The sequence below is a fragment of the Marmota flaviventris genome, chromosome 11, assembly GCF_047511675.1.
Source record: "Marmota flaviventris isolate mMarFla1 chromosome 11, mMarFla1.hap1, whole genome shotgun sequence".
In the NCBI taxonomy this organism is placed as follows: domain Eukaryota; kingdom Metazoa; phylum Chordata; class Mammalia; order Rodentia; family Sciuridae; genus Marmota; species Marmota flaviventris.
In genome coordinates, this window is record NC_092508.1 from 42,865,779 (window position 1) to 42,875,222 (window position 9,444).

General features: G+C 36.4%; 1 long non-coding RNA gene across 1 annotated transcript; it reads right to left on the reverse strand.

The window, feature by feature from the left end:
* Window positions 1–2,705: 2,705 nt before the first annotated feature.
* On the reverse strand, window positions 2,706–5,157 carry LOC114083774 (uncharacterized). Its single transcript, XR_003581203.3, has 2 exons — window positions 4,722–5,157; window positions 2,706–2,996 (listed from the first exon to the last, which is right to left on the reverse strand). It is a non-coding gene; the product is annotated as an uncharacterized lncRNA (long non-coding RNA).
* Between the last annotated feature and the right edge of the window lie 4,287 nt (window positions 5,158–9,444).

Consider the following 9,444-nt stretch of genomic DNA (forward strand, 5'->3'; position numbering starts at 1 on the left):
TTAAGCCACCCAGTTTGTGGTTATTTGTTACAGCAGCCCTAGGAAACTAACATACCACCCTTCCAAATAACACGTTAACATTACCAATAAAGGAATCAAATGTCATGAAAGGGATTCCTGGGAGCTATGCTAAAAAGTTTACTTATTATTCACCAGTATTCCTAATAAAATTGCATAACTTGATTAGTCACAAGGAAATTCAGACAAATCTACTTCTACAAAATAATTAGCCTGTACTCCAGAAAAATATTGAGGTTGTAAAAAATGAAAGGCTGAGGAACTATTCTAAACCAAAGAAAAGGAAAGAGAAATCACAACAAAACACATTGGGTGTCCTTCACTGGGTCCTGAACTGTGAAAAACATTTACAAGAGACATTTTTGTGTGTGTGCTAATTGGTAAAACTTGAATACAAACTATGGATTGGATAATGGTAACAGATTAATTTAAAATTTTATGTTTTGCTAATCATCCTAGGATTATATAAGAGAATGTCATTGTTCTTAGGATATATACTATGAATAGTAAGAAGTAAGGAGGTATCCTATATTCAACTTACTACGCAAATATCACCATAACTAATATTAAAAAATATTTATGCCTATCTGTAGAGAAAGAATGAACACGTCTGGTAAAAATTAGCAAATGGTATGTGAGGGTTCTGTGTACTGTTACTTCAACCTTCAATAATTTTGAAATTATTTTAAAATAAAATTGTAAAAACAAAGTTTGTGCTGGATGCAGTGGTACATCCCTATAATCCCAGTGATTCAGAAGGCTGAGGCAGGAGGAGTTCAAGGCCAGCCTAGGCAACTTAGTGAGGCTCTAAGCAACTTAGCAAGACCCTGTCTCAAAAAAGAATTTAAAAAGGAGGCTCTGTGTGGCTCAGTATTAGAGTGCCCCTACTTTCAATCCCCAGTCCCCCCAAAATAAAAAATAATAATAGATTAAAAAATAACACTTGTTAGGTTATTATAATGTGTAACCAGATATGAAAGCCACTGCATTAGAATTCCTTCATTAAGGCAGTAGTTCTCAAGTGAGGATGATTTTGCCTCCAGGAGGATATTTGGAAATGTAAAAGGATATTTTCAATGGTCTCGATTGCACAGTTAGAGAGAGAAGGGGTCTGGGATGTGCTATTGGCATCTAGTGTAGAGAGACCAGAGATACTGCTAAACATAAAATTCGAAGGACAGCTTCCCACAGCAAGTAATTGTCTAGACCAAAAAGTTGTAGTGTCACTGTTAAGAAACCTTACTTTAAAGAAATCATGCACTCACTACTATCAATCAGTTTCTAAATATTCATGGGAAAAACACCAATATAATATGTTTAAAAATTTTCCATTTTACAAGTAAAATATATTTGCCTTTCAAGACTTAGAAATGGCATATAAAAATGCATACAGACAACCCCATGTCTCACCATGCAAACCTGTATTTTTGTTTTTTTTGTGGAGCTGAGGACTGAACCCAGGGTCTTGCATGTGCTGAGCAAGCACTCTACCCCTGATCTAACTCCTCAGCCACACAATGCAGTCAGACAAGAGGAGTGAAGGAAGGAGGAAGCAATGGAGCTCAGCTCATTCATTTTAACAGCAAACAAGTGGCTTTCATAATATTGGACAAGTCCACCAAAAAAAGCAATTTCAAGGCATTAGAATAGATCTGTGAAAAAGATAAATAGCCTTTTCTCAAACTTATGACTATACTCATAAAGCAGTATAAATATATTACATTCATGGGTTACCTGGAGTAATCCATATCACTTCTTTCTAAACTAAAGGAGATTTCTAGTTGCTATATTTTTAGCATAGGAGAACTACGCAAATATCACCATAACTAATGAGTGATGAATCCCATAGTATTCAGTCTTTGCATAACAAACAATCCCAAAATCTCAGTACTCTCTACAGCAAACATTCATTTCTCACTCTCAGGCCTGTGCACTGGCTGGGCTGACTCTGGTTCAAGTTCAGATCTGCTCTGCATGTCTCTCATGCTGGGGCCAATGGTTACCAGAACAGATGGCTGCCACCTCATTGCAGATCACAGGAGCTCAGGAACCTAGGCCAAACTCTGCAAGCACATTTAAAGCCTCACTCATATCACATCTGCTGATATTCCATTGGCCAAAGCATTTCATGACCAAGCCTAAAGTCACCAGGGCAGGGATTTATGCCATGTGTACTGGGTGACACTGCACTGCCACATGTGCAAGGGTTTGGGTGTATAATCCTGCTACACAGAAGCAGGAAGAACTCAAGAATGACAGTGCAGTCTACAGGGGCACTCCACAGCAGCAGATGTTTCTAAAAGAACATTTCTTATGCAACCTACTCTTACTACATCAAGTCAGGGGCTTGCACTTTTCTGCAATGAACCCACTAGTAAACGTTTTTAGGCTTTGCAGTCCAGATATTATTTGTTTCAACTCTAATGTAGTGTAAAACAGCCATGGAAGATATGTAAACAAAGGACTGTATCTGCCTTCCAATAAAACTTTGTATTTGGGCACTGAAATTTGAATATCAGATAATTTTCATGAGTTATAAGATGTTATTGTTATTTTGATTTTTTTTTTCAGTTTTTTAAAAGAGTCAAAATGATTCTTAGTTTGTGAACTATTTAAACACTAATGTTCCATCAAGTTTGATTGATCCACAAGCCATGGTTTGACAACCTCTTGATGTAGCCCACGAAGCAGAAAAACAGTTGGCATTTATTGAACACAGTAGACAGTACAATGGAAAGAAAAGACAATAACCAAGGAATTTACATATAGTTGAGGATGTAGACTACATACATGTAAAAACTAATCATGAATCTGTGAAAAGTAATACATATAGTAACTAGCACAAGTCCTAAGCCATAAGTGATAGGAGATATGGTGTCAGGGAGAATATATTGAGTATAGTAAGCGGGAGAGAATTCCTTGAGGTATTTTATAGGTGAGGACATGGATTCCCTGGAAGATTACACCATTACTTCTTCCTATACAGAAAAAAAAATAGGGATAATAAGAAATAATAATAAGGTGTTTCCAATCAACAAATTTATAAATTTGATTTATAAATTCTTTTCTTTCTATAACATTTTAAGAATATTTAACAAATAAAAATTTCATATATTTGAAGTACACAGAGTAATGAGTTCATGCTTACACATTGCAAAGTGAGAATCAAATTTATTATGAAAATCAAATTTTTTAACACATCGCCACACATAGTAACCATTTTGCATTTTGTGGGTCACTGATGACCTACTTTCTTGACAACTTTCAACTTAAATGAAAGCTGTATTAAATATTGGTAGTATTGTAAAAGTAATAAATGTAATATAAAAATGTTGAAAAAAGAAACTGAAAGTCACCCTATGGTCCCACCACTCAAGGGTATACTCTGTTGACAGCATGGTATATAGTCTAGAGTTTTCTTTATATATATATATATTCATTCAATATATATATATTGAATGAATATTCATTTTAATTAGTGTTTTGCACTTTGTTTTTAAATTGAGTAATATATCCTGAAAATCTTACCATACAAATATAAATAGATTTATTTAATTTTAATTGCAGCATAGTATTTTGTAGTATGGATATACCATTACTTATTAAAATCCCTCAAAGAGGCATATTTACATTATTTCCAATTTTCTTTTGTTATGTTTTGGTAAACATCCTTGCAATTACATCTTTCTTTTTAGAGCATTACAGTTACACAAAGTAGTTGGGTTCATTTCAACAAAATTATAAATGCATGGAATTTGATTTCAACTTCTGTCCCCCTGATACTTTCCCTCTACTCCTACATATGTTCTTCTTCTTCTGCTCTGCTGACCTTCCTTTCACTCTTTTATATATTTTTGGTTGCTATTTCTACACATACATAAAGATATGTCCCTTGTGGTACATTTATATATGCATATAACATGATTTTATTAAATTCATTCCACATTTCCTCCTCTTTCCCATCCTTCCTTCCTCCCAATCTCCTTTTTCTACTCTACTGATTTTCCCTATGTAGTTATGATATCTGACCCCTCCACCCACCTCTTTTGCCTTTTTTTGCTCTAGTTTCCACATATGAGGTAAAACTTTCAACCCTCAGTTTTCTGAGTCTGGCTTATTTCACTTAGCATGATGTGTAAGTACATCTTTATCTAAAGCAACCATTGCTGTCTAAGGAAAAGGATTCTAACAGTGGAATTTCCAGGTCTAAGCATATGAGACATCATTTTCAAAGGTTTTTCTTCTCAATGCTACTTGGTTAAAAAAATTAAAAAATAATTAAAGTTAAGCAGCTGGTTGGGGGGTAAGGTGATTGGCAATATTGACCATATAGGCTTTTATTTGCCTATGCACAGGGTGAGGAAGGGACAAATAGGCAGAAGAGAAGAAAGCAGGAGAGAGCAGGGAGGGGAAGCAAGAGGGAAAGAGACACAGTGCTGCATTCTGCAGTATTTAATATGAGAATCATCCAAGTTCAGAGAAGACTGACACCTGATGTTGTAATAATCAGGTGTGGTAGTAGCATACAAACAACCAGCCTTTGTGTACTTATTGATTTGAAAATGAACTAAAAGACCAAATACCCTCAAATTCATAACCTATCTAAATGTTGTAACAATTTGGGTAGTAATTTTTGTAAGATATACAAATATGAAACTAATATTGTGTTTTAATAATTTGTAACTCAAATTTATTATACTTACATTTTTTCCTTTTCTCAATAAATCATGAAGAATAGTGTGTTCTCGACAGGGGTTGGTGGGTGTTACCGTTTGGTTGCTGTGGAACAAATCACCCCAAACTCCCTGTTGTAGAACAGAAAATCAGTATCACCTCTCATGGTGCTTTGGGTGAACTCCACACACGTGGACAGTTTAAGAACGGGGTTCGTTAAGCAGCTGCAGTCAGATGTTGGCTGAGATCAAAGACCTCTGGTGGCTTCACTGGGATGACTGTCTAAGAAGTCTTCCTCACAGAGCAGGCAACTGATGCTAGTTGTTGACCATGAGCTCTGTATGCAAAGCAGGGTGTCCACTTGTGATCTCTCCTTGTAGTTTACCACCCTTAGAGCCCAGCAGCTGGCTCTAAAAAGGTGTGTCCCAAGAGTTTGTGTCCTACCAGTCCCAGGTAGAAGCTGCAAGGCTGTCTAACCTTGGAAGTCCCAGAACATTGGTGCTACTGCATTCTTTGGGTTCAGCTAATGACTCAGCATTACCCAGAAGCAAGATAAGAACAATTCCACTTCCCCTCTTAATGGGATAGCACAAGTCACACTGCAGAAGAGCATGTGGACTAGGAGCAATTACTGGGGCCTTTGGAAGACAAGACACAGTTGTCTTTAGGGGAGCAAACAAAAACCCCCCAAAATTGTGGACTAATTTTTCTCATGTTTACATTTTTCTCTGAAGGTAATCTTGACTATTCATAAGCTTCTCAAAGGAAGCCAATTAAGGGAAGGAAGAGGGAGGACAGAAAGAGGAGAAACAATCACAGAACCTGGTAGACTATAGTCTATCGCACATTATACAATTTAGTTTATGACCTAATATTACTCCTAAGGTTTAAGAATATTTACTTTCTACTACTAACAGTTAGCTATGATCCACTATGAAATCATCCATATAAAATTTGTGTATATATGTATATATACGACTAATTCTGGCAGTGTGAACGACTATAAGCTAAATAAAACTGGATGGATACATACACATGTATATAAACATGCTCTGAATTTTAAACAGAAGGGCCTGATTAAGTGGGGTTTGCATTTTGGACCACTGTTCCTATTAGATATACTTTTATTTAAGAGAGAGGAAGAAAGAGAGAGAGAGAGAGAAAATGCATGTGCTCTAATCAACTATTAATATTCTGTACACAGTTAGGGGGAAATTTCTTTTTTGACCCCTGCAGCACAATCCTGCATAGTACAGCAACTGATTTCCATCATATAGCATGAAATTTGATTACTTTTTTCTCAGCATATGTAACTATAACTGTTATTGGTCACAAAATTATCTGGTTTTTATTACAGCATTTGTTCTATGACCCCAGAATCCATGATTACCTCAGACAAGCTCTGTTTTGAGTTTCTGGTTATTTATGCTCTGATATGTGCTCTCAGTTTCATAAACTTATTCCCTCAAGATTTCAGTGAAGGTAGGAAGGGGAGAGTTGGGAATTGGGGAAGGGATGCAAGAATCATGGTCAACTACATACTTCTTAAGTGGTGATTAGAAACACCACCATGTCCACAAACTAGCCACATTCCTTTCTTTCTTTCTTATTCTTTTCTTTTTTTTCTTTCCTTTTTTTCCTAGAATGCACATGCAAATTCAAGATATAGATATATTTAAAAGGGTTTTTTTTTGGGGGGGTTTGTTTCTGTTGTTAAGGTTGACATGTCTTGGCAATCTCTCTTTGTCTAACATGGTCATCTCCCCATGGCCCTTGCTACAAGAAGTGACTTTTGCAATGGAGTGGGTAGTTGTTGCAAGACCCTTCAACTCCCTTACAATGTCCAGTTCCTCATTAATATTTCTTAGTTTTTAGCATCCATTGATATTTATTTCCTGAATCAATTATTTCATAACATGTTGTAAAAATAGTGATTTTTTTACTACTTTTATTATTTTCTACATTTATTAGGTAAAAATACTTCTGTAAGTAAAGCTTTCCCTTGTCAACCAGGGCTACTTTGTAATGCAAATAAGTTTTTAACAGGAAAAGTAATCAAGTCTTAATTCTTTTCTCTTAGTTACTAATTTTCAGAGCACAGAGATGATACACTACCTTCAGGAAGAAAAAAAAAATGAGTTGTTTCTTGCTTTAGCTTTCTCTTTTGAGTATCATTGTAAATTCCAGGATTTTTATTTAATTAGTATGTTTTGATCAACGGCCATTTTTATTAGTTTCGATAGTCAAATCATCCACCTTTGGCCAGTAGTCAGCTTCCTTACTTTTCTGCATAATAATATGATGGAGTCTTGATTTGTCGTTTCCTACTCTACACCATTTATCAGGGAATAGTATTCCAGGACCATTCTCAGTGTTAACTGGGTTGTCATAGCTTCTAGGTTTTTTTAAAAAACATTTTTGAAACATCATTAATTCATAGCTATATTTAAAATTCAAATATATTCGAATATTTGCTATTCAGTATCAAATGTCAATTTCAAATTTTAAATATTCAAATAGTTCAAGTTTCAATTTAATCAAAAGTATCCTATTTCTTTAAAATGTTTTACTTGTGTCTCCTGTCTCTTACGGTGAAAATGATGATCCCTAACAATCTCAACAGTCTTACTTACAAATATAATACATATAATTTTTCAAGTGAATATCAATAAGGCATATTAAAAATGTAACAGGGCTGGGGATATAGCTCAGTAGGTAGAGTACTTGCCTTGTATACATAAGGCCCTGGGTTCTAATCCCTAGCCCCACCACCAAAAAAAAAAAAAAAAAAAAAAGAAAGAATGAAAACAGGTGGCTAGGACAATGGGCAAGCTGGCTTCAGTCACCTCATCTCTCCTCCTCCCCAGTCCCTGAGAGGAGAGAAGGGAAAGCCCTTCAGCAAGTAGTGAGTGGGGATGCATTAGCCTGGTAACATGGAACAGCTGGGAAGCTCTGAGCCCCACCCTCCAGGATGAGTGGGCTGTGGTAGCATCCCAGGAGATAGGCCCAAAGATGCACCGAACAAAGCAGATGAAACACGAGACACATGTTTATCTGTGCACAGTGTTTGAGCAGCAACTGCAAGCCTGAGATAGCCAGACGCTTCACCACAGTGATAGAAATGTTTCATGGCAGTTTGGCATCTAAAAAGAATAAATTGTATAAATGAAAAGTATATGCTTCCCTCCCCCACCCTCAGACCATCCAAAACATTTCACTGGGTAGAGTGTGGTGCCAGCCTGATATTTTTGGGTGCATCTCAGGACTTGTAGCAATTATTTATCTTGTTCTTATCACATTGGCATTTAAGCACTTTATCACCATATGTGAGGGAAAAGATCCCATTTCTTTGGGCTATGTTTTTCAACCTGTGAGTCAGGAGCACTGATATGCTGCTCTATTAGTTTTGAACTGTATTCACATTTCTGCTGGGAGGCAACGACAAGGAAAACACAGGTGAGGTTTGCAGCCCTTGGGGAGGCAGCAGGTGGAGGATGGAGATCAAGAAAAGCAAAGAAGGCCTGTGTTCTGCTTTACGTAAAGGGAAACCTTCTTCCCTCTTGGAGATATCGCAAACTGACAGAAGCTTGCTTTCTTCTCTCTCTTCTGTTTTAGCCCCTACCCCTCTTTTCAACCATAGAAAAGTGAAGTAACTTGCTCAAATCCCATTCCCTAGCTCCCCCTTAATTAATTATGTCTGACCCCCAGCTCACCTTATCCCTTCGCTTCACGTCTCTGCTTGTTGCAATCCATCAACATAATTACTGGGAGCAACTTGGCACTTTTGCATTCTGCAAGCCCTTTCTTTTACTCTTTTATTTACAAAATATTTGCTAAAAGTGATAATGTCAATTCATAATATCTATAAAGGGAGCTTGCTAGAAATACCAAGTCTTCTATATTTAAATTCTGATTTACTACTGTGAAATCTGATAGGGAGTCCTTCCTTCCCTTCCTGATAAAGGAAGGCCAAGATTTGTACTTTACAGGAAAAAAAAAATGGCTTAAGTGTTAAGTTTTAAGTATGACCAGTGGAAGAAATAGCTAAAGGATAGCTCTTAGATTGTATCCACTCTCACTCAGTTGGGAAAATCTCACTGGGACATTGCAAATCTGCCTGTATCTTGTTCATGGGAAATACTGCTCAGCGATAAAAATGGACTAACTGCTAACACACACAATGGAATGAACCTCAAAAGTATTGGGTGGAGTGAAAGAAGCCAGACGCAAGGGAGTGTGTACCAAAAGAAATTCTATCATGGTTATTTGAGAGAGAAGGAGAGATTGATTGGAAAGAGGTTTGACAGAAAGAACTTTCTAGATGATAAAAATGTTTGTGTCTTAATAGACAAAGGGTATGCATTGCAGGAATGCAGTCCTATGTCAAGATGGTCTAATTATACATTTGTGATGCATGCATTTCATTGTATGCAACTCAAACCTTATCAAATGTTTGGTTTTGAATATGGCTATTTTGGATAATGAGAACAGAAATGTTTTTACCATCTTATACCAATTTGTATCTTTTAGACCTGTGTAAAAGGCAGAAGAAGGAGGAGTAGGAGGAGGAGAAAGGAAATGATCTAACAGCACGCACACATGGTAAGCACTAAATGTTATTAAAGACAAATAGCCATGCAAGAATAGTTCATTCCAAGAGCTTATTACAAAGAGTAGTTCTTAGCTTATAAGATGCCTCTTTTCAGCCTAGCAATATAGTCAAATTCAGCACTGTATACAAGATTAAAATTT